Below are 27,063 nucleotides of genomic sequence, written 5' to 3'. Positions count from 1 at the left end.
TGCAGTAACCTGGATACAATCTGAGATTCTTATACTAAGTGAAGTAAGTCAGAAAGAGATAGACAAATACCATATGATATCACTTATATGTGGAATCTAAAACATGTCATAAATCCTACCAACAAAACAGAAGCTTATAATGGACATGGAGAGCAAAGTTGTGATTGCCAGGGGTAAGGTGGGAGGGAGTTGGATGGATAGGGAGTTTGAGATTGTTAGATGCAAACTGTTACATTTGGAATGGATAAGCAATAGGGTCCTTCTGTATAGCACAGGGAACTATGTTCAATCTCTTGGGTTGGAACATGATGAAAGATAGTATGAAAAAATAAAAGAATGCACATATATGTATGACAGGGTCACTTTGCTATACAACAGAAATTGAAGGAACATTGTAAATCAACTATATTTTAATAAAACCTTTTAAAAATGTGACAGACTAGGGGTCTATAGTATGAATAATAAATACAAAAATCACGGAATACATCCACAATCCCATCCAATCAATAGACATTGTTTATTCAAGAAAATATGTCAAAAGATACTGTTTTTTAAAAAATACCTGATTCTCTTTATCAGCCTGTACTTCTAAGAATTTAAATGTATATCAGTATCCTCTGTGATTCACCTAGAGTAAACAGAAATAACTGGAACAATGATAGGTACAATATTAGAGATTTACTTGGGTAGAAGAATACACTCTAAAGTGCAAAAAGATTCCATTGGTAGTGATTTGTCAGAAAATTAATAGGGTTACAATTCTTGTTTCTTCTTCTGCATTTTGACTTCCATGGGATAAGTTTATCTAGAAAAGTGTTATTAAAAACATAGAGAATTAAGTTAAAGCAAAATTGCACCTATCTGTGAATCCTTACTTAGCTCTTCACTCTTATCAGAAAAGCACAAAAGCAAAAAAAAAAAAAAAATTTCCTCAATGCACATAAAGGAATTTAAGTTATAATATTGCTTTCCCTTGAATTTGAAAACTAAACGCTTTGAGTGATTTTTCTTCTTAACAAACAAAAGGACATATCCAAGTATCAAATGCAGATAAAGGGAAATAAAAGTGATATCCACCCCAATCATATTTCACCAAATTTTCTCTCTTCCCATTCTTTCATACTTCTACTTATAACTTACTTATTCTTGAAATCTTTAGACTTTGATATCTAGGGAGAGGTTTATGTTTTCTAGAAAGCAAATGATAAAAGCACATTAAGATTCTTTTTGTATTAATGTTATATATATAAGGTAATAATTTAATTTCCCTTTTTGAGTGTCAACTCCTTAAAAGTAGAACATGTTATATATAGTTCTTTTTTCCCCTTGGAAATAATCAGAATAACAATAAGGAGAAAATAAATATATGACAGAAGTTAATGCACTAAGAATTGTTGCCTTTGGAGTTGATTACAACAAAATATTGATTGAGAGAAATATTGATTGAAATAACACTTGTAGCTAAGACATGGAAACAAATGTGTATCAACAGAAGATTGGATTAGGAAGATGTGGTATATGTACACAATGGAATACTACTCAGCCATTAAAAAGGACAAAATCATGCCATTTGCAGCAACATGGATGGAACTAGAGACTCTCATACTGAGTGAAGTAAGTCATAAAGAGAAAGGCAAATACCATATGATATCACATATCTGGAATGTAATACTTGGTACAAATGAACCTTTCCACAGAAAAGAAAATCATGCACTTGGAGAATAGACTTGTGGTTGCCAAGGGGGAGGGAGTGGGATGGAGTGGTAGCTTGGAGTTAATAGATGCAAACTATTGCTTCCGGAATGGATTAGCAATGAGATCCTTCTCTGTACCACTGAGAACTATGTCTAGTCACTTATGATGGAGCATGATAATGGGAAAAAAAAATGTATACATGTATGTGTAACTGGGTCACCATGCTGTACAGCAGAAAAAAAATTTGTTGGGGAAATAATAATAAAAAATTTAAAAAAGAAAAGAAAAGAAATAACATTTGTACCCTAGTTAGGGAACAGGATGAGCAAAGGAAGGAAGGAAAGTGAAGATGGAGAAATGATCCTAGAAGCTCAGCTAAGGCAATTTGGGAGAAAGAACAGAATTAATGTGCTCATAGGTTATGTGTTTTAAAAACTGAATAAATGATAACAAAATGAAACTTTTTTTTTTGTCTTTGTGCTATTTCTTTGGGCCACTCCCGCGGCATATGGAGGTTCCCAGGCTAGGGGTCCAATCGGAGCTGTAGCTGCCAGCCTATGCCAGAGCCACAGCAATGTGGAATCCGAGCCACATCTGCAACCTACACCACAGCTCACGGCAACGCCGGATCGTTAACCCACTGAGCAAGGGCAGGGACCAAACCCGCAACCTCATGGTTCCTAGCCGGATTCATTAACCACTGCGCCACGACGGGAACTCCAAAATGAAACATCTTAATCCATATTTGTGACAGTAAACTCAAATATATCAAAAAAGAGATAATGCAGTAAAAGTACACTGTATGATATCATAATGGTTAGAGACATGACATTATACATTTGTCCAAACCTATGCACTGTATAACCAGGACAGACCTTAATGTAAACTGTGGACTTTGGGTGTGTTAATATGGTGTCATCAATTGTAATAAATGTATCACTTTGTTCTAAAAGAAAAAAATAGACTTGAAAAAAGAGAAGTGGGGGCAGAGAGAAAGAGAGTTAAATGAAAAGAGAGAGAGAGAGAGAGAGGGATCATGTCCTTAAGATGCCCTTAAGGGTCCTTAAGTGCAAAAAAAAAAAAAAAAAAATTAGCCTTACCCATCAGTCCAAGGATTTATAAATGATAGGTTGTGTTTTGTATTCTTCAACATTCAAAACTTTGGGCTTGTTTTGAAGGGAGGTAATTATGTAGAGATCTTTAGAGAGCATACCCCATTCCTCTGGTTATAAAAAGCATAATTCTGGGAAGAAGTAAAAAGAAAGAACAGCCTGATCTGATTTATAATAATATGTATGAGTAAGGTACAAAGTAATTTTGTTAGGGGAAGAATATTTTTAAAATACACCTGCTGGAATACCAAAAATATTTCATTATGTTACCTTTTAAATGGTAGGACTTCATTTTATTCAGGATATTGGTATGTGAACTCAATCCACTTTCATTTACATTTCCAATGAAGGTTAAGGATATCATGTGTACACTAGGTATAGTGATACTGGTAATAATTTGCTAATAATTAAGCCTGTTCATAATTAAGTGTCTTTTGATATAATTAATACAGAAGGAAGTATTGTGAATTAGGTATAAATATTACTGATTTAACAACTGAAGACTGTCTTCTTAATCATTTGCCATCCACTCCTTTCTTTATAGAGGCAAAGAAACAGCACTATTTCCAGTAGGCCCAAGACCATTTCATTGTGCAGGTGATATACAGGCTAGATAAAGATCTTTCCCCAAATGAGCAACATGTTTTCTTTTGAAATACTCAGAAATACATGTGGCATCAAAATCTGAGTAAAACTTATATCAGTTTTGTATTTTAAATAAATCCAAGTATTTTTCAAGTTATTTTTAATATTTTAAATTTTTTTGCCACTTAGTTCATACTGGTGACCTAGTCACAGGTAAAAACTGTTCTGTTAAAAAAAGACACCAAAACTTAAGTACAAGGCAGCAATCTACTTAACACCTACTAGGTTTTCTTTTCTTATTTCTAAATAATAATTTTTAACATAAACTCTAATATCCATTTTAGTTATGTATATTTCAGAAAAATTCTCTAGAATTTTAGCATGAAATAAATGAATGCATGTCTCCAGATAGACATTTTTTTTTTTTTTTTTGGCCATGCTTGCAGCATGTGGAAGTTCCTAGGCCAGGGATCAAACCACACCACAACAGCGACAATGACGGATCCTTAACCATTTGTGCCATCAGCAAACTCCAGCTTGTCTTAATGATAGACATGGCTATCATGGGAATGATGGACATGGATTCTCCTTATGGAAGTTACATAAATTTGGGGATTTTTTTTTCTCTCCCCCAACCAATGTACTCTTATTATGCATTGGAATTGTATTACAGACACTTAAAGGACTTTTTTTAGGTAGATAGCACTGCTCTACCAATTTATTATTAACAAAAGGCAAAATTCACGTTTTATTGAGCACTTGTTATGTGCTGGACACTCTTACAAATGCTTAACATAGCTTATCACCTTTAATTCTCATGAAGACCCTATGGGATAAGTTTCCAGAACCTGGAAAGATTCATTTCCTGGAGAGATTCATTATGTTACTACAGATACCAAAATTGTTGCACTATTTTAAACTTTATTTTTTCAAAATATATTCATTATGTTGAAAAGTCAATGTGGTGGTAGTGGTGAATGTGTGGAAATATGGGAGCAGGTGTGGAGGGAGGAAAGAGAGAAGGCACCAAGAAGATAATAATTGTAGTGTCAGTACACACCTAAAATTTTTTTAAAAAAATGAGAACAAAAAACATTTAATATCAATGTGGCCTTGGTGGGGAAGACTTTGGCCTTCTCTGTGAACACTCAATAAGTTATATTGCCAACAGATATATAGCTCAACATCATTATCTAGCTTTCCTTCCAGAAAAGCATTAGGTACTTTTATGCAAAATTTTACTTTCTTCATTTTGTAATATGTGTGAGTCTGTGTATGTGTGTTTGTGTAATAATAAAGTAAAACACAGTGTTTTCATTCTTATCAGAAATTTAATGAGATACAATTCTATTATTGATGGAGAAACAAGATCTCTTTCCTGCTTTAAATCAAAGTCCAAATAAGCTATTTGGCCTTATTTATACATAGCAAAACTTCAACAGTTCTCATGCCCTTTCAGATAGTAATTAAATTTCCCAAAATCTAAAATTTAAAAAAAGATACTAAAATCAGAGTTTCATATACAAAAAATATTTAGTGCACAGTGAAACACTGGAAAAAGAATAAATGCTCACCAGTGAAGAATGTTAAATATATTTGTATGTGTATATATATACACATATATAGATATATATATGCCATATTTGTGATAATAACATGTACATGAAAATTAAAGATACTTTAGAGTCTTAAATTCATATAGTATCATATAATATTATATGGAAAGCACAGGATTCAATATTGTATAAAATTTCAGATGGTTATGATTATATAAGACAAAAACTAAAGAGACCTACATCGACATCTTTGAGGGAGTATCTTTGAGTAATGGGATTGTTTATTTTTCCACTAGTGTTTTTGTTTTTCTTTGCTTACTTTTTATATTTTCTACAATGAGGATTTACTACTTTCATATTTGAAAACAATAATGCATTTAAAATTACAAACAACTTACCTTGCTGTCCCAGGTACACTTACTGAAATTAGACAGAATTTTTTTAATTAAAAAAAGATATTTTTCTATTTTGAAGATGATTCAATCTTTTAAAGTTATTTCACAAATTGCTTGTTAATATCGATGATAGTCTTGCATTTCAGATTCTACTTTAACAAAATCACTTTTAAAAAGTTACTTTTTTAGTAATTGAATTTATTTAAGATATAGGAAACAAGATTTATTAGGATAATATAAAAATATAGAAATATATTTAAATGGCTATTATAAATCAAAGAATTGGTTTCAAATGTTTACATAAAATGGATATGTAATATCTACACTGAGACTTAGCCTTACTAAATGCTCTAGTATACTATTATAGAAAAGTTCATTAGAAGCATGTTTGGTTCGTTTTGGATACTGAATACTTCTTTAAACTTTGAGCCTAGAGAAAGGGGTCTATGAAGAAAGGATGAGATTTTGAACTTGAATGTTGCAGTTATGTTTCCTTACCTTTTATAGAGTATGTTATGTTTTCAAAGACTGTCTACATTCAATTTATATTATTCTTACAATGCCATTGTCAGGTATACAGATCAAATATTTAATGAAATTTGAAGACTTTTGTGGTTTCCTCAGAGCTCATGGGTCCCAAGTCTATAAACAGAGGTCAAATCTTATAGTCCGGTTTATTTTTTTATTTTTTATTTTTATTTTTTGGTCTTTTTAAGGCTGCACCCATGGCATATGGAAGTTCCCAGGGTAGGGGTCAAATTGAAGCTGCAGCTTCTGGCCTTCACAACAGTTACATCAATGCCAGATCCAAGCTGAGTTTGCAACCTACACTGCAGCTTATGGCAATGCTGGATCCTTAGCCCACTGAGCAAGGCCAGGGATCAAACTCGCATCCTCATGGATACTAGCTGGGTTCATTACTGCTGAACCACAATGGGAAATCCATAGTCCTGTGATTTTTAATGTAACAAGTTGTTTTTGTTTTTGTTTTTTTTGTTTTTTTGTTTTTTTTAAAGACAGTTCTTTAACCTCAGGGAGGAAATGATGTTAAACAATAGGATCTCATTGCAAAGGTCAACTTATTTCAGATGAGTGAACTTCTTTGTTTAAATACAGGATAATATATTAAAACTGAAATTGTTATGTGCATAATCTTGTCTGACTGTTACCACTAGTGCCTGTCTCAGATCATGTGGTTCTCATCTACTATTATAGTACAAGGTGTCTAGAGCAATGTTACTCAGTTTTTCCTGGGGTGAAGACACTCGCAATAGTTTCCTAGCCATAAAAATAGATTAAGTAATATTTTGCTTCAGAACGTTCAATCAGCATATTACTCAGGCACTTCTAATGCACAATTTCATTAAAAGAGTCTAAAAAAGAGTTCCTGTTGTGGCTCAGCAGAAACGAATCTGACTAGCATCCATGAGGACACAGGTTCGATCCCTGGCCTCACTCAGTGGGTTAAGGATCCGGCATTGTCATGAGTTGTGCTATAGGCTGTAGATATGGCTCAACTCCTGTGTTGCTGTGGCTGTGGTGTAAGCCAGTAGCTATAGCTCTGATTCAACCCCCTAGCCTGGAAACCTCCGTATGTCTCGGGTGTGGCCTTAAAAAGACAAAAAAAAAAAAAAAATCCAAAACAAGTGGGCACTACACTCAGTGTATTACAACTCCTGGCCTTATGGAAAATGCATATTGTATTCATAGAGTGGTAAGGAGACTAAGGTTATTATAGTCAGTGTTGCCATTAAAGTAATAGTGCAAGTTTACTGCAAATAGGTTTACTACAAGTTTACTATAAAGTAATAGGTTTGAATTTTGATTTTTTTATGACCATTACAATATCTCAATGAAATATACATCACATATGCTGTTGAGTAAAAGAGAGCCATAGACAAATGAGGCGCAAAAACAAGGATGCTTCCTAAGTTGGTTAACAAGTAGGAGATGTCAGTTTTTGTAAGTGTAGGACTTTATAGATCAGTTTAATAAATTTCCAAATGCTTTATGACTCCAGTGATTAGGCATTAGAGCTAATTACTCTAAGTATTTTTTTCTTCAAGGCTTACTTCCTACTTTTACTCATTCTACTGAAACAATTAGATTCACCAAGAGAAATGGGTAATGTCTTTTCAAACCATATTTCCCATAACACTTAGTTTCCTGCAGCCTATCATTAAATAGTCAACAGACACATTTAGTTTTCAATCTATACAACTTCAAGCAATTATTTTGAAGGGCAAAAGTGGCATTTTCCCCCCCTTTGCTACCAAATATCTTCTCCTGCCCCAGTTAGACAGACAGGTTATTAAAGCAATTGTTTGCTCCCATGCAACTTGCATACTACTTTCTGTTTCAACATACTGTGTGTCGATATAAAATGCCATGAAAGGTCTTGGGGCAAGGAAGAGATTTAAAGTTCACTATGTGAGCATGGAAATGACTGATTGGTGAAACATACAGCAGAAGAACCATCCTTATTAATGAGGATGTGCACCTCAAAATTGTACCACCTGGGAAACTATATCCTCCAGAATTGACAAATTATTAGGAACCCCCCCACAAACACAACTGTCTTTTGTTTCATCCTCCAAATATAAAGCAAGTGTACTTTAGTGACATGATTTTTTTTATTCTGGCACCTTTCCACAGCCAATTCCATTCATGCAGAAAAAGGATGAAATTCCATCATTCGAGCATGACATCTCAAAATTCAAACTTAATGAGAGCTTTGGCAGCTTCTGTCGAAGGCAGACAGTGATTAACAAAACACTTCAGAGTACAAGGCACAGCAGTGCTCAAAGAAAACAGTGATGATCTCCACTTAATTGTAGAAAAGCCCAAAGCATCTGCCAGCCGAGGAGAGCTGGAGCCATAAGGAGCTATTGCTCAGATAGGCTGTCATCTCCAGAGATCAACAACCATATGCTCAGCTCAAGCACAAACTCCAAAGAAGTTAATTTTCTGACAAAATACAGGGATAAATATGACATTCAAACAAGTGTGCTCACCCATCCTGAACACACGTTCATCTGCACGCCTCAGATTTATGCATCGTTTAAACACAAGCAAATATAATTTGTTTGGAACACAAACATTGCTGCATGAGTACAGGTATAATTAATCTTTGTCTGCTCCACAGGTTCTTGTGTTCTACTGGTTAACCACGCTTTCAACAAACTTTTGATGAATGGAGAAGACACTTGTTGCTTCCTACCTACACACACCACATTTGTTCAAGCTCTTGAAATCAATGCAACTTTAACTTAAGATGAAAAATTAGCCTTATTATTGATGTGATTTGAAGTGCAATACACACATAAGCATGCACACACACAGATCTATCTTTCTGCCTGTCATCTATTTATCTATCTATCCATCTACCTACCTATGTATGAATATTTGTATGTATTTATCATTCTATCTATCTATGAAATCAAAGTCAAGATCTTGGCAAACATTTTTAGGATATCGCTTTGCAAGTAGAAGTAAAGTTTTCTACCTGAGAGGTAGACAATTCTTAGGTTAAAGTCACAAGAGAAATTGTTAGTATGTGAAGTCATGATGTATTCTAGTTGAAAATAACACAAGGTAAAAACAGGAAAATAAGCAAGAAATGGGTGTTGAAGATAAGGGCTACAAAAAGTCAAAAACAAAAACAAGAGGTTATATTTCATATTCTTTCATCATTAAGAGATGCCGGTTTCCGTTCAGGTAATACTTCCTCAAAAAATGCAACATATAGCATCAGATGGATGACATTCAGCAGACTATTAACTGTGCATGTCTTTAAAAAAAAAAGGTGTTTAATTTAGCATTTGCACAATAGCCAAATGGTAGTTAAATGTTCAGTAGTGAATGATCACAGTCCTTATAAAAACTAAAGAAAATATCTGGTGGCAAAGTGCTTTAGTAGTAAACTTAACCAGTATTAAAAAAAAAAAAAAAAAGAAAGAAAGAAACTCCTAATGCCCTTCACAAAAAGAATTCTACTTCTTCTTTGTATCATCAGCACCTTCCAAGGTTGCACTGAAATGTAAGTGTTAGCCTACTTTCTAATCATAGCCTCTCTCCCTGTATTGAGGTTACAGTGGAAAATGTCACAGTGTCATGTCCATGGATAAATTTTGTTAGAGTTTGAGTTAACTTGCTATCTTGTAATTTTGATGTTATTGTGTGTTGATCATTTTAAAATATTTTAAAAGATTTTCTCTTATTATAGAAGTAATTTATGCTTCTAAAAATGAATTTTAAAAATTCAGGCAGGTACAAAGAGGAAAGCTTAATATACCTTTAGAGCCACAATCACCAAAAACAAAACAAAAACTGATTAAATTGGATACTGTTCAAATTTATATATATGATACATAAATATGTATATACAAATGCTGAGCCACTGAATTCTTATTAAAATAAGTTTATATGTTTATTTTCCCCCTATACTCTACTCTAAACTTTAAGCATTACTTGTATAATTATATAGATTTGAAAATATTTTTAAACTGCTAATCAATAGTCCATTGCATAGATGGACTTATTTTACCATGATTTATTTAACCATTCCCCTCTTTATAGCTTTTTCTAATTTTTTTACCATTATAAATGGCATTATAATGAAATTCATTATAAAAGTATTCTTAAATTATTTCAATTGGAGTTTCCTGATAAATTGATATGATAATTTTTTAAGACTCTTGATATGTGCTACTGAATTTTCCTCAAGTATGTAAATGGAAAGTAAATTATTATTGGATATACATAAAGATTACCATTTAATGGCATCTTTATTGATAGATATTCCTTTTAAATAAGCCATCAGAAAAAAGGGTATTTAGTCTGGGGAATAAAATTAAATATGACAAAACTGATTAAAATGCTTCCAAAAATAAGATGATTTGGGCAGAAAGAATATTTACAAATAAATTTTAGGTGAAAAACTATAAGTATATTCATAATTTTGGAGTCCCCATTGTGGCCCAGTGGTTAACAAACCCGACTAGTATCCATGAGGATGCGGGTTCAACCCCTGGCCTTACTCAGTGAGTTAAGGATCCAGCGTTGCAGTGAGCTGTGGTTTAGGTTGCAGATGCTGCTTGGAGCCCACATTGCTATGGCAGTGAAGTAGGCCAGAGGCTAGAGCTCCGATTTGATCCCTAGCTTGGGAATTTCTATATGCCACAGGTGCAGCCCTAAAAAGACAAAAGACAAAAAAAAAAATCCAAATTTCTATTAGAATTTAAATATTATGAATTTGGGGGTAAAAAATACACTTTTTAACATTATAATGAGATAAAAGAGGAAATAAAAGTCTGTAAAGAAACAAAAATAGAAAAGGTAACTAAAAATAGTTCATAGACAATGTAGTCAAAGACATACTTTGATCCAGAAGTGGAGTTTATCCTAGGGTAAAAAATATATATTGATTTAAGAATTGCATTGGTTGGGGAGCTTGGGGTTAATATTGCCTTTGTAATGGATTAGCAATGAAATCCTGCTGTGTAGCACTGGGAACTACATCTAGTCATTTATGATGGAGCATGATAAAGTATGAAAATATAATGTGTACATGTATGTATAACTGGGTCACCACACTGTACAGTGGAAAAAAAATGTATTGGGAAATAACTATTAAAAATAAAAAAAAAAGAATTGTATACACTTTTCAAGTCTATCTTCAAGCATGCACATATCTCTCTTTAATAACTTTGTTTGAACATTCTGAACCCTTGATCTACTGCAGTACTTTTTCCATCGAATTTCATAAAATAAATGGTCTGCACACCACTGCTTCTATTTCCTTACCAACTTTATCTTGATTAGCCAATTTGACTTGCATCCCCAGTATTCCATGGAAAACACTTCTGTAAGTACAACTTTAATTTGTCATGCTAAGTCTCTTTGTTTTATTTCTTGTTTCCTTCCTCTTTTCTTTGTATTTCTTTCTTCTTGAAACTATTTTCTAATATGTTGAGCACATTTTCTCCCCTTTCTTTGCCCCTGCTCTTCCTTTTCTCTGAGAATGACTTCCCTTCTATCTTCATGCAAACTGTTTTTTTGTTTTTTTCTGTTTTTTTTTTTTTTGAGAAATAGCAAAATCAACATTTGTTCCAAAAAGCCTCTTCTCATGGTTTCAACTCTAAAAAGCACATTTGGCAATGATAACATATCACCTACTAGGACACTTTTATCTCTCAGAATAAACCTTTGAAGAGAGAATGCCTGAGGATCTTATATTATGAATTTATTTCCCTATTATTTCATCCTTATCTAATATGCTATTTTTGAGATCATACTATTGGGAGAGTCCAACTATCTTATAAGGACCAGATGACTCTAGTATCTCTTATCTTCTATAAGCCACTCCTATCCCTTTTGTATCATATGATATTTTTCTACCATGCTGACATTACCATGAACATTCTCCCATGAAATAACCTATTATAAAATATCTAATATAGTGTCTAGAATACTATAAATACTCAATATATTGACACTACATTCTCTCACTTGCTTCAATTCTGTCCTTATTACTTCATTTTCTGGAAAATTGCCATTTCTTGGCTTCTAAATATCTAACTTATGTTCCTGGTTGTGAAAATCTGTCTCTCATATTGTCTAGTACAATCAGTTCTGCTCTAATGTGGCATATGTGTTCCTAAAAACTGGTATGCTATAAAAATTATATAATAAAATCACCTGACTAATGGGGAAAAACAGATTTCCCTATTGATGTGTCCTCTTCATCAGTGACACGTTAAAAAATTTTAAACCAAAGAAAGACAATAGCACAGTTTTATACATGTCAAATGGTTAAAAAATCCACAAATACTGCAATAAATATGGTACTTTACCTTGATGAACATCTGAAGTTTCCATATGAGAGAGTAACGATTGGGATAAAGAATGTGAGTTGGTGTGAAGTGGTAGGAGGAGGGTTATCTGAAGCCAGATAGAACATCAGATGTGGACAGCGGGGACTTATAATACAAAAAATGAACTCAGGTACCCAGCAGACGTCTGAAGTTTGATTGTGCGTAAGTGGATGTGTTTTGTATATTCTGAAGTAGCTTTCTGATAGACCTAGTCTTTGCATTATGCCAAACTATCCCCCAACATATCAACTTAAATTTGTGTTTTCTACGTACATATTCCACATTTAGGTGTGCTTTTCTATCCCTACATCTGAATGCCCCAAACATCACCAGCTTTACATAAAACTCAGAACAAGAACAGATTCTTCAAATATTCCAAGTTCAAAATAAATGTTTCTATCATTTGTTTCATATGAAATAGTGAGTTTACTGGTACCCCCATATCTGTGGTGAGTTTGGCTTATTATAGACAAAAGATAATCACATCAGTATCTTTCAGGGTTTATAGTAAAATCATGTCGTCTTCTGCGAATAGCTGTTTTCCTTTTGAGAAATAACTCCTGACTTTTACTACCCCTCACTGTTAAACAACAACAAAAAAACTATATGCCCTGACATTGGTGTTATTTAAAGCCATGAACCTAGATGTAATTAACATCCCTTGACTGTCAAGTGAAAATTTTACTTATTGTAAAGGCCAGAAAGACCTTATTGTACAAGTAAGTTGTGGACTTACACTCTCAACATGACAATTCTTGCCACGCTTCTAGCAATTTCTTAACACACACTTATGGACTTATAACTATCATTAGTTACCTGTGGAGGAAAAACCTGAATTTTGTTTATAGATGGCTTTGTACCACATGCTAGCCCAAACTAGAGTGTACCCCAAGGACAAGCTACTAAGAATAGAAAGGAGAATATTCTACAGGATAGAAATTTGTAGGACACATGTGACTGTCCTTTTTGCCTGGAAGGATAAATAGTCTGTTTTTATGCGGTATATGGATATACAGGGCACAGATAGTGGCCAAGATCTGGTCAGATGGCAAGAGATTCAAAAAATTTAAGATTAATAACAACTTGGCTTAAGGTAAGGTATTCAGGTAGATCTACTGAAACAGTTTCAGCATGGAAGGATGTTTGTGTCCTTCAATGCTCACCTCCACTATCAAAAGCTTATAAAAAAATCAGGCAGACCATTCTCTGTGAATGTCATTTAGCCTCTTTTTCACAGTATCCCACTTAAGCCAGTACTTTCAAATGGGCTAACAAACAAATGGCTAGTACAGCAAACACAGAGGCTAGATATGAGCCCAGTTAAATGGATTCCCTTCATCGAAATTGCTCAGGCTACTGCCACTGCTAGGCATCATGATGTCAACATGAGAGATCAAAACTATAGCATTTAGAGTAGATAAGCAATGATACCCTGCTGTATAGCACAGGGAATTATATCTACTCACTTGTGATGGAACATGATGGAGGATAAGGTGAGAAAAAGAATGTATATATGTGTATGACTGAGTCACTTGACTGTCTAAAAGAAATTGACAGAACCTTGTAAATCAACTATAATAATTTAAAAAAATAAAAAATAAATAAAACCAATAGTTCCTGGAATCAATCATCCACTTGATGGCTGGCTCATTACACTAAACTATTTCCATTACAGAGATCACAGAGATTTGGCTCACTGGGAAAGAAACATTTTTTTATGGATTTGGATTTTTCTTATCTAGCTACCATGTTGCTGCCAGCAAAATTATCTGGTTACTTACTGAATGTCTCATTCATCATCATCAGGGAATTTGCTTTATAATTAAGGCAGTAGGAACTAATGCCTACAAATTTCATTGTTCTTACCATATCTGTTACAGAACTAAATAAACTTACAGAACTGAAAGATGGTCTAGGAAATTCAATGGTGTCAGTAGGTAGGCAATGCCTTGAGTCACCGAATTGCTTTCCTACATGATGAAGTATTTGCTCTGAACTAATAACAATACATGAAAAGATGGAGTTGCTATTTACTAAGATAGGACTGTAGAAGGAGGAAGTATAATAGAGAGTTTGAGGATTTCAGTTTTGAATTTGAAGTGTCTTTTAGATTTCAACGCGAAGTCTTAGGGAAAAGGGGTCTTGGAAATATGTATCTATATGAGACTTATCAACAAATAGATGGTATTTAAAGATATGAGACTAGATGAGCTCTCCCAGGCAGAGAAAGTTGAATAAGTAAGAAGTGCTCCAGTGATATTATGGGATCTTTGGAACCAACCAAGGAGACTAAAAGAAGCAACCACTAGGCAGGACAACCAAGACAATGGTGTCTTAGAACCTAACAGAAGAAATTTCAAAAAGGAAAGGGTGATCAGTGATGTCAAAAATGCTCCTGCAAAGTCAAGTTGAAAAAGGATCATTATGTTTTGCAGCATGGAGCTCACCATTGCCTATGACAACAGCTGTTTCAGGGGATTGATTGGAGCAAAACCTGATGGGAATGATTTCAACAGTTTTGAAGGAGAAGTCTTGATAATAAGTATACATAAAATTTGGGAGGAAATTTAAAGGAAAATAGTTGGTTACAGAAACAAGGATAAACTCTAATTCCATGATGATCAAGGCAGAGTAGAACAGAGATACTACATATGCAAATACATTCACAGACATGAGGACCTATGGAAGTTTTCTGATTCTTTCCCGCTTCTGTTTTCACTGTGAAACAAGAAGGTCATCCATAGAGTCTGATGATACAGAATTGGGACAAGAAGTTTAAAGAAAAAAAAAGCAAATGTGAAATGGTCTAAGATGGGGAAAAGTGTGGGAAATGGAGTAGCACTGAGGAATTGAGACCAGTCACCCTGTATGCATTTTTCTCGTCTCTTTCAGTTCTTCACACATGCTCACAAAGTAAGTAATTTATTAAAAGAACTGAGGATTTTCTCAGCCAATAAAGATGCAGAGAGAGATAAGCAGTAGAAAAGATGCAACGGTATGATTATAATAATGGCCCACATGATCTAAACCAGTAGAAGTGAGGCTCACATGCATCTCATCCTGCTGGCAGCACTTAAATTCCTTGCTTTCCATTCTATTCATCTGAGCTCATAAAAAACCCAATTTCTTATTGTCATTTCCATAGTGTTTTGTGTGTCTTTAGGAATAAGTTCTTTCAAAACACTAATAAACAAGTGATCACTGACTACTTTTTACTTTTTTGAAACATTTATTCTATTTCTGATCCACAGAGAAGAACAAAACAGGAAGGGGGCTTAACTGTATAGCAAAATGTTTTCACCTGGTAAGAGAGAAGAAGATCACGACCATTGAAACTTCATAGACCTAGATTTGAATTCCCGCCCAGTGACTCATACGGTTTCTGTCGCCAAAGAAAGTGGCTAAACTTCTCTGAACCTGAATTTCCTTGTCTTTACAATGAAAATAACATCTACTAGGTAGTTTTTCACTTTACATTAAAAATATAATATCATATATTACTTTATACCTTCTAGGTTAGTTTATTTTTTAAAATGTAGTTACTTTTTTCCACTGTCCGTTGATATGCCTAAAATGTGTTATCTGAAATGGTAGTTTCCCTGGGTACTGTGTAATAAAATTACTCCATGGTCAAATATATTTTAAAATGCTGTTTCAAACAAGTGTAAACAGTTTTCTTGACTATAGAACTTCTCACAGGGTTAGCATGCTTTTGAAATTTGAGAGAGGGTTATAACATGCAAAATATCTCAGAAGTATTTGGCAAAAGAATCCATTTTCCCAAATATTCAAATGGCCTACTATTTCACAAGATGTACTATTGGGAGAAACTGTTTTAGACATTTCTCTGCCTAAATTTCCACTCTGAAAATTCATTCAAAGATAACCAAGCTCTATATACTCTATTTGGCAGATCTAATGACATTTTCAAAGGCCATGCTATACTTTCACAAATCTAGCATAGTTATTTCTCAGTAAAAAAATTTCTAGAGCTTCTTGAGGAATCAAATTAGGAATCCAATTTTTATTATAGTCTTCTTATTCCTAGCTAAATCCTCTGTATTTCAAGTTCAGTTAGCTTCTTCTTACTCAATACAGTTAAAATAATTGTTTTTTCACGCCCAATTTGAAAGTTTGAATAAAATCATTTCATGCCTTCATTTCTTCATTATCTCAATGTTTTCATACAATATAATCTATTAAACTGTATTTGTTCTAAAAAAATCTAACTAAATATTTGTAATATCATATCTTACACAGAGAAAAAAAGTCAGCTACCTGGTTATACCATTGTTGGAGGAGATTTTTCAAAAAATCTCCCAAGTAGGGAATAGTGACAGAACAATGTTAGAAAAAGAATACAAACACCTACTCTTTTTCTATCAAAATGATGTCATTCATTAAATAAGTACATGACATACCTTATTCTTAAAAATCAAAAATCATTGTTCTTTTTTCCTTACTTTTTTCTGGGAATTTGTATTATTGTGATAATAAAAACCAGAAAGTTACTTTTTCTGTGTCTCCCTGATCTTTTACAGTTAACCAAGAAGAGAACAAATAGCAAATAAAAGATCATCACCTTTCTACATAATCATTTTTTCCCTAGAACTGCACACACATCCGTGGTATGCCTTAACCACTGAAAATTGACATTTCCCATATCCTCGGGTTAGTGTGACATTAACTGGAGCATCACATTCTGCTAGTATCTCTTTCCCTTATTATTTTTATGCATTTTATGGTATTTTTAAAGTCATGCTGTTGAACATGTCATGACTGAATATATAAGTGAATCCAAATATCAGACCTTTTAACATGAATACAAATGTCGGATTGTAGGAAAGCCCCTCCCTGGTTGCATTTGATAAAAGAGAACTGGCCTCAAGTCCAGCTAATGCTAGAATGTTATCTCAACCAGGTCCTTTTAAAAGTACAAGCATAATTTTAAATGAATTCAGGAAAACATAAATGTTTCAGGTTCATTTTGAGAAAGAAGTAAATCTTCAAATCTTTAAGATCCAGTGTCAACCTAAATATGATTAGGGAGGAAATTTTTAGCTGTATCTTCCCAGATAATTTAACTATCACTTTCAGATTGCTGGTGACTTTAATGAGATAACTGAAGATAAAATAACATCCATTCCTTCTTTTTTGTTGTTGGGTTTTACATCTATTCTCCTTACTGATTAGTGCAAAATAGCCAGGCCATTTAGGTTTTCACTAGTCCATTTCAAAAAGTGACCACAGGTGACAGGGGGCCTTTGACATCCACCTTTTAAAATTTTGATCCGAATAGTTGCTGAAGGAAATCACTGAAAGGGAGGCAACCCTGGGGTCTGAGACCCTTTAACACAATGTATTTAGAGCATCAAACACAGGTGCATGCCAACCTGATTCTAATTATCATGGCTGCTAGAAAGTAATATCCTTTTATTTCATTTTGAGCTAACCTTCCTTTTGCCATTCAACTGAAAATAATAATACTTAATATGAGCTATATAAAGACTTATTTTGCCTTTGCAGCATCCTGTGCTCTGAGCAATGTCAATCCATACTTCTTTTATTTGGGCAAATCACTTTCTCTTTGAGTCTGTGGAAGAACACCAGCAGCAGGAAGGATACTTAGCAGAGTCGCAGTATATAAATAGCTCTGCTGAGAGCATTACAAAGGCTCTGTTGTGCTATCACACAGCAGAGCCAATAATATACAATATGAAAAATCCCTGCCAAGTGCACAGAGAATACAGACAATGTTTGCTATTTCTCTGATCGGCTGTTTGTTATGTGTTGCAAGAGTTTATGGCCAGAGAGTCAGAAAAGACTACCACACCCCAAAGTCTTTCTATTAGAACAATGATAACAACAGCAACATAAACCATAAACACACAAATACACATGTACCCTGAAAAACATACAGCATCAACAACAACAAAACTGTGAGTGGGAGTGAAACAGAAATGCATACACGTCTATAGATACAGAAATGATATTTTCACAAAGCACCAATGCCTGGTATAACCCCTTCCTTGAAAATGCCTTCTGTTTCTGAAAGCACCTCAATACACAGTTTTGTAAAAGAGTTAAGACAAAAGAATTTTTAAGGAAAAAAATCATACTTTATAAAAGTACATGTGGGAGTTCCTGTCGTGGCGCAGTGGTTAACGACTCCGACTAGGAACCATGAGGTTGCGGGTTCGGTCCCTGCCCTTGCTCAGTGGGTTAACCATCCGGCATTGCTGTCAGCTGCGGTGTAGGCTGCAGACGCGGCTCGGATCCCGCATTGCTGTGGCTCTGGCGTAGGCCAGTGGCTGCAGTTCCGATTCAACCACTAGCCTGGGAACCTCCATATGCCGCGGGAGTGGCCCAAGAAATAGCAAAAAAAGACAAAAATAAATAAATAAATAAATAAATAAATAAATAAATAAAAATAAAAAAATAAAAGTACATTTGAACTGAGTACCTTCTTTAAAATACCAAAACAAAGTCATTTATTCTCCATTAAAATTAAAATTTAATTTTCAGAAGATAGACTGCAACATCAGCATCATTGATTTTTGTTTTCAAAATATGTCTCAGACACATAGCAAGTATATAAGATACTTGAAATCTACTGCTGAAGATTCTCTTTGAATTTAACTGCTACATTTGAAGATGTGGTTGTCAAATACACCTCCTGGGCATTCTTGATTTTTCCTACTTTCAACAAGCATTTTCAAAATTTTATAAGAAAATTTTTCATGGAAAGTATATTATGTATTTTCATTATAATAGCCTAAAATAACATTGCAGTCAGATTTTTTTGCCATACCCACTATATATGGAAGTTCTCAGGCAAGGGATCAAATCCCAGCTACAACAGCTGCCTACATCACAACTGTGGCAACACAAGGATCTTTAACCCACTGTGTGGGGCCAGGATTGAACACACAGGTCAGTGATGATCCAAGCAGCTCAAAGACAGCACCAGATCCTTAACTCACTACACCACAACAAACTACGTAGTCAGAGCTTTTAAAATTTCTCTTGTCTTTTCACCCAAATCTCTCCTTTGTGTCCTTTACTGTGACTCTTCTATATTTCACCTGCAGTCCTCTGATCCCATCTTTTCTCTTCCATTTCTTTCTTTCCTTTTTCCAGTCACTTCCAAAATCATCCATAATCCTCCTTTTGCTTTCATCTCTATTTTATGTATACTTGGATTTCCCTCTTTTTCCTTGATTTCTACCCGCCCCCCCAAAAAAGCATGATGCAACAATACAAATTTTTGGAAACGACGCTTAATAAATTTCCTCAAGTTGTGGAGAACAAAATGTTCAAGCTGAACTATTGCAGCATATACAAAGCTCCATAAATGAACTCCAATCATACATTATATTCCAGTTTAAAATTCATCTCCACTGTGAAATCCTTCTTTCCTCCCCTAGGAAAAAATTTTTGCTTTCCTATGTGTCCAACAAAAAGAACTGCATACACAATTCTATTTTAGAACTTGTCACATTATATTATAGAAGATGGTTTATGTATTCATTTGCCCAAGCAAAATGTGAACTGCTTGATTGAAAGATGTATGCCTTATAAATATTATTATTTTCTGCACCCAAAATAACATCCTAAACCCAGCCGGTCCTCAATTAAAAAAAGTTCAAAGAAACACATATTCCCAAATTGCTCTGAGTTTAAAGCCAGGCTTTCCATTTACTGGGAAGTCACTTAACCCATAAAAACTCAGATTTTTTTAATTTTTAAATTATAGTTACTTCCTTGGGTGGTGAAATAATGCATTTAAAGCACTTAGCACAGTACCTGGCACATAGTAATTGCTCAATTTGTGTTAGCTCACTGCTCCTTGGGAAACTGGATCTCTCCTGCTACCAACAGTTTTGATATGGTTGTAATTTCTCTTAAAATACAACAGCTAGAACTCTCCTAAACACTTTTTTTCAGCCAACATCATTCTGTAAATGTGCTGGGAGATGTCTCATTAAATGATATATAGATTCCCTAAAGGTGAAGTTGAGGACTTGAAACTTTTCTGTAATGGGCCTCACTAGGGAGTAAGAATTCCAGATGGTTCATGGCAGAACCAGCTGTCCAGGGAGAAGTGCTTGACGAGAGCTCTGGTCCACAGAGAACAGCGAAAGGTAAAGGCCCTTCTGAAAGTGGCCTAGGGTAAGACTGTGCGCATCAAATATGAGATCATTATTTGATCCATTCATGAGTCATTTATTATTATCCCATTCAATGTATTACATGATTGTAGATTCTACTACTTGAAAGAACAAGTTAGCTAGCACTTGCTTTGCATATAATCATCATCTTTTTTTTTTTCTTGAGAAATCTTATTTTCACTTTAGTACCCTTAAAGAAAAACAAAGCCACAGTACAAACTATACCAAGAACATGAGTTAGATTCTGTGTATTCCACCTGAAATAAATACGTCTACACAACAAATGATTTCTTGGCATATCCTCAAAGCATGTTGTTTATTCTATGGATAGAGAGAAAACTTTAGAGTTTTTCTATTTTTTCCAAAGGCAATTTCAAAATTTGACTTTCATTTCTTTCCTCACACATCAACTGTCTTTTCAAAAAATCCTCAAATTGTTCTACATCCTCAAATTTCTGAAACTGCCTAAAAGAAAAGAATCTAGGTTGTTTCCAACTTTTAATTGCCTTAATTACATGAACTCTGATTTATATATTAACCCAATCTATCTTTTTCTACTATTCTTTGTTTCTCTACTCTGTATCTATATCATTATGATTTTGCCTTGAAGGATACCACTTTACACTTATATGAATTGAAACTCATCCTGATTTTATTTTGTTAAATTATTTTCCTATTTCCTATAGGTCATTTTTATTTTTACTGCTACGTCTCTCAACTAATCAGCACTTACAATAGCTCTGAAGTGTGTAATTGCCAATACATTTCTAAAAAGTGTTTGACTCCTTTGTCTTTCTCTGATTTACCTATGCTTCTGGAGTATCAGGCATTACTCGTTTATTTTTGCCTTTTTTTTTTAATGTATGTGTGTGTTTTTTCAGGTGTACATGGGTTTTCTTCTGGCTTTACATTCCTCTGTATCCAGCTTGAATCTTTTGTCAATGTCTTAAATCTCTTGTTTGCATCTCAAGTCCTCTGTTCTTGTCCTACAAATATTTAGCCCTGGATAAGCCCAGTCATTCATTCTCTACGTTTCTACATATACACTGAGCAGTGCTAGAGAAAAATCAGAGAAGGATGTCACTTGATACTTTTACAAATATATGGTTTCTGATTTTAACAATGCCCTCTAGGTTTATAAATAATTTAAAATGTCTTTTATTAGTATTCTTTTCCATTTCTAGACTATTTTTCCAACATTTCATTGTTCCTTTGGATCCAATATTAAACTTTTACCAACTTACTTCCAGTCTACATTTGCTTCTTATTTTGAAAATGAAGATCATCTGGAACTTATTTCCTCAACTCTCTCTTACCTAAAAAAAAAAAAAAAAAAAGGATTAACTCCTCAAACATTAAAACCATACCATGCTGCTCCTGTTGAAAAATAGACTTTTGTCTCCTATCTAGATCAATAGTGCTATTCAGCAATCAAATTTTACTGATGGACATCATAATAGACAAGAAATACTTTCACAAAGTGTTTAATAGCAAGTATCACCTTTATTGTGAAAAATATACTTCTATACTTATTGGCATGAAATATTTTATAAAGAAATATTGCATGCAATTGATTTATTTAATGTTTGTCCTCTCAAGGAAGTTTATCACTCCTCTTCAATTGAAAGATAAGTAAGATTAAAAATACATATACATATATATTTCTTGCTTGTCCCCTCTTTACATCATACCTTTTCCTTTTTTATTTGTTGTTTCTTTTAGAGTCAAGCTTCTAAAGGAATAATATGCATCCACTGTTCAATTCCATAATTCACAATCACTTTTTAACCACTAGCACTTGATTCCTATTCACTAGAGCTGCTTTTGTTACAATCAGTAACCACCTACTTAATGATCAAAGCCAAGGGTCACATTTAAGTCCTCATTTTCTTTGATCCCAAAGATGCCTTTGGCACTATTGATCATTCCTGTATCTTTGAAAGTTTTTCATCCCTTTGAGAATGCAACAATCTTTTGCATGACTTACTTTCTAACAACACTATTTGTCAGCTTCTCCTTTTGGAGCTCTGCCTTATCTGCAAGGCTCTCAAACTGTGAAGTTCCTCCTGTGCACGCTTCTTGATTCATTCTAGTCTCACATAACTCACTTTCTGTGTAATCTTATTCCTATTCCTGAGAACTTTGAATAATCGGTATCTTGACAGATCTCTTTATAGACCTACAAATCTGTTATTAACTTCCCATTAGGCTTTTTATCCATACATCCTGTTAACCTTCAGTTAAATGTGTTCAAGTTACAACACCTTTTACTCCCCCCATATATTCTATTAAAATGGTGCTACCCTTGAACTAGCTGTCACAGTCAGAAACCTGCTTCTTCCTTCCTTTCATTCTTCAGCTTGTCAGTTACCTAAACCAACTTGCTAGTTCCTTCTGTCTTCTCCATTCTGACCAGCACCACCTTAACCAGTTTCTGTTGATTTCTTAATTAAGGCCTTTATTAAACCCACATCATTCTGACTTCAATCTCTTTCAAAATTCACCTAGAATGAGCTTTCTAAAATCACTATGGGCGTTCTCGTCATGGCTCAGTGATTAACGAATCCAACTAGGAACCATGAGGTTGTGGCTTTGATCCCTGGCCTTGCTCAGTGGGTTAAGGATCCGGCATTGCCGTGAGCTGTGGTGTAGGTCACAAACGCAGTTCGGATCTCACGTTGCTGTGGCTCTGGTGTAGGCTGGCAGCTACAGCTCTGATTAGACCCCTAACCTGGAAACCTGGATGCGGCCCTGGAAAAAGGCAAAAAGACAAAAATAAATAAATAAATAAAATAAAATAAAATAAAATAAAATAAAATAACTATGGTTCCTACTATCTACAGGAAGAAGGGCATGCTCTTAACCATGCTTTTCAAAGCCCCTGCCTCTCTTGTTATATATATCTCAGCAGTCTTCCACACCTCTCATCTTGCTTTATTGAACAGCTTAGTGCATCCATCAGGCCTTCTGCTGGGCACACACTTCCCTTTTGGTGAAATGTCCTCTCTTTTTCTCCTTGAATGTTTCTTGAGCAACATTCAAGATAGAACTGAAAGTTCTCTCTGAGATACTTTCTTTAGTTTCTTTTAGAGTGTCTGTAAAAGGATGGCTTACTTGTTTTGTTCAGCACAAGATTATAAGCTTCTTGACTAGGAGCAGTTTGTCTTTTTAATCCGGTATGAAACTTGGTTTGTTGCAGCCACGTAACAGATGTGTACTGGTAAGTAGTATTCACTTCTCTCAGCACTGAATATAATTTCTCTACTTGGTTTAGGCAGACTATTAAAATCCCCAGCTCATCCTTAGGGATTTCATAATTTTTTAAGTTATGGGCATTATACATAGTTTGCTAATGGCAATGTTAAGCTTTTTCATTTAAAAGCAATTGTGAGGCTTAGCTCACAAAATCTTTTGAGGCAAGCTGAAGCATATTGGTGCAAAAGTAAATTAACGATAACAATAGAGATAGACCTTGGGTTAAAGCTATTGGAAACGTATGACACTATTTAAAATAGCTCATTTATAATCTGATATTGGCAACACCTTACGTGTCTACATCACTAATAATGTGCTCAGTAAAAGTTGTAGTTGACTCACAAACTTAAATGGAAATATTTTTTTGAAATGAAGAGCTTTTATGTGAAAGGAAGAATTAGCTGGACTGTGCTTTTTCAAATATTCTGTCCTCCCCTTAAGAAAAGTGTGAATGGCAATGAAAACACAATTAATTCAAAACTATTTCTTATTCTTAAGTTTTAATATTATAACCAGATTTTATTAGACTACTCACAGATCTAAATCTATTTTGTTTTCTTTTTTTCTCAGATTAGAGGGAACAGTATAAAATAGGTGACTTGATCTTTGGCATGCCCCTAAGTCTCCAAAGCAGTGCCTCTCCTTCTCTACAATTCCCGCTCCCTATGCACCCAGACATTAGCCCCCACCTCTGCAAGCACTCAGATCATATTTCTGAGTTAGTAGAGCAATAGAGTAATAAAGAACTGAGGTTATACTCCTTCTTGGTAACTTTAATTTGAACACGGCATTTTAAAAGACTCTAAAATTTTTAGGATCCAGAGAAATTATACTCAAATATGCATTTTAGACTCTGACTAGCAATTGGTGGAAATATTTTTGTTTAGGGGAATGGGGTGATAAGAGAAAACTATTTAATGCTGCCTAAATTATAACAACTACTCATAAGACCATATGTATTGTTAATTTCCTGGAAAACATATCAGAACTGGTTTGAAGATAGGCCTTTAGCTTGCTTTTTAAAAACTCACTGCTTCCTCAATTCACAAGAAAAAAAATGCAAAGATGGATAACATTTAAAGTAAGATAAATGAAAAAGGGGCAGTATCTTGAATCTATCATTGACTAGATCCTATGCTTGTAAACCACGTTTTGGAGTAGAAGTATAATTATTAGAAGATTTTTATGTTTCTCTTCATTTACCTGAGGATCAGCAGCATATGAGCTGAAGGGAGTATTTTCCCAGAGTTAGAGAGTTTTAGTAAATGTCAATTTGCCAAGGTTTAGTAGAAATTTAAATTGATATTTACAGATGTGGAAAGTAAAAAAGCAAAAAGGTTCTACTCTTCAAAAGTGTATTTGAGTGTTGGATTCTTGATAATAAATGTCAGGTTGAGTCAAAATCATTTAAGTGATAAATAGATCATTAAACTCTAGTATCAAGAAATAGTTTTAAAGGAATATTTGTATCCTATTAATCACCATCACCCCAATCTCCATGTTACATTACTAATATGTAATGGTATTCAGTAAATACTTCCTAAATAAACAGTAGATTCCATAAATTGCACTGATTGGGGCTGCTAATAATAATAAGGCATAAACGCTTTTCAGTGCTTACTATGTACCAGGAATTGTAACTAACACATAGAACAGGGTTTTCTGTGCAACACTTTTTTAACCCTCATGGTAACACTATAAAGTAAGTGGAATTGTGATCCTCACTTGACATATAAGGTAAATGAAGTACTGAGAAATAAAGTAATTTTCGCAGCTAGTGAGTGATGGAGTCACACAGGCATGTACTTCAAAATCCTGGTTCTCAACCACCATCCCATGTCTCTTAGCCTTTTACTCTATTTTTTGACACTCATTCACTTACTAAGTATTTATTGAGTGACTTTTAAGTACTAAGCACTGTTCTAGCATTGAGGTTATGAGGATTAACCAAACATAAAGTATTCATGTTCTCATTAACTTTCTTAGATTGGGTAAAGGGATGGGGGAGAAACAAAAATTAAATTGATAAAGAAAAGATGAAAAGAAAATGAAAGCAGGAGAAAGAGCGCAGAGAATAACAGTTGCAATTGCTATTTTAGATAGAAGTCAAGTTAAGCCATTCTCTTGAGGTGACACTTGGCCATAAACATGAAGAATGGAAGAAACAATCTATGCAAATATGTGAGGGAAAGCTGTCCTAGCTGTGGCAGGTGGGAACTTGTGGCCAAGGGAACAGCATCTTCAGAGAACCCTGAGGTGGCTGGTGTAGGCAGAGCAGATGAGAAAGTAGAGAACACAGTGAGAACAAAGGTGTGCTGGGAGGAGGCAGAGGACAGTACAGGCCAAGATATGAAGATCTGGGGTTTTTTTATGAGTATTTCGGGAGGCCATTTGAGGGCTTTGAGAAGAGAAGTGAAATGATTTAAAAAAATAATGAGTTCCCACTGTGATGTAGTGGGTTAAGGATCTGGGGTCACTGCAGCTGTGATATAGGTTGCAACTACAGCTTGGATTTGATCTCTGGCCTGGGAACTTCCATGTGACACAGGTGGGGCCAAAAAAATTAAATTAAAATAAAAAATAGTAAGCACACACTGATAAATATTCTGCTACTGTATAGACCATAGACTGCTCAGGATTTATTATACAGAAATGTGAGAAATATGTGCTTGGGAATGTTATGGAGTTAAATACTACACTTCTGTTACTCAGTGACTCCTAAATGGGTTGAGCTGAGAAACTCTGCCTATAAGGAGATACGTACTGAATTAGACCAGATCACTGCCATTTGCATCTGTGCATGGTTCTCTCTTTCAGGTAATACATACTCCCTGAACTACTTTTTTTCTCATTATCTCATGTACCCCCTATATTGATAGGTCCATAATCCCAACAAATACTTCTCTCCTCAGTTTCAGATCCACATATCAAAGCATTCTACTGCCACTCTTCTTGAATACCCCACTCAAAAGCATTTGAACATCATGTCTCCAAAAGGAAACTCATCATCTTCTGTAAACTCTATCCCTCCTTAAATTCCCTTTATTGCTAAATGATATCACCATCCACTTATGAAAAGTCATAGGCCTGAGCCTACTTATCCTTTTATCCAAGAATACTTACTAAGATCCTATTACATATCAGGAATGATATTGAGCCCAAAGGATGCAGATGTGAAGAAACAAATGTGGAGGAGTGTGCACTTGAATCTTTAAGTCTAGTGGGGCATGTGGTTAAGAAACAAACAATATCACAGATGACTAGATATACAAGAAAACCACAGGCTGTGAAAAGATTATATAATTTGGACTGAGAAGTTGGGGAAGATCTTTCATGGTAATTTCCACCACATCTAAATCATACAGCATTAAATAAGTGTTACAATCAGTGAGGATTGGGTGATAGTGAAGGAGAGAAAG

Source organism: Phacochoerus africanus, chromosome 4 (assembly GCF_016906955.1).
Source record: "Phacochoerus africanus isolate WHEZ1 chromosome 4, ROS_Pafr_v1, whole genome shotgun sequence".
Lineage (NCBI taxonomy): Eukaryota > Metazoa > Chordata > Mammalia > Artiodactyla > Suidae > Phacochoerus > Phacochoerus africanus.
This window is presented reverse-complemented; position numbering follows the sequence as displayed.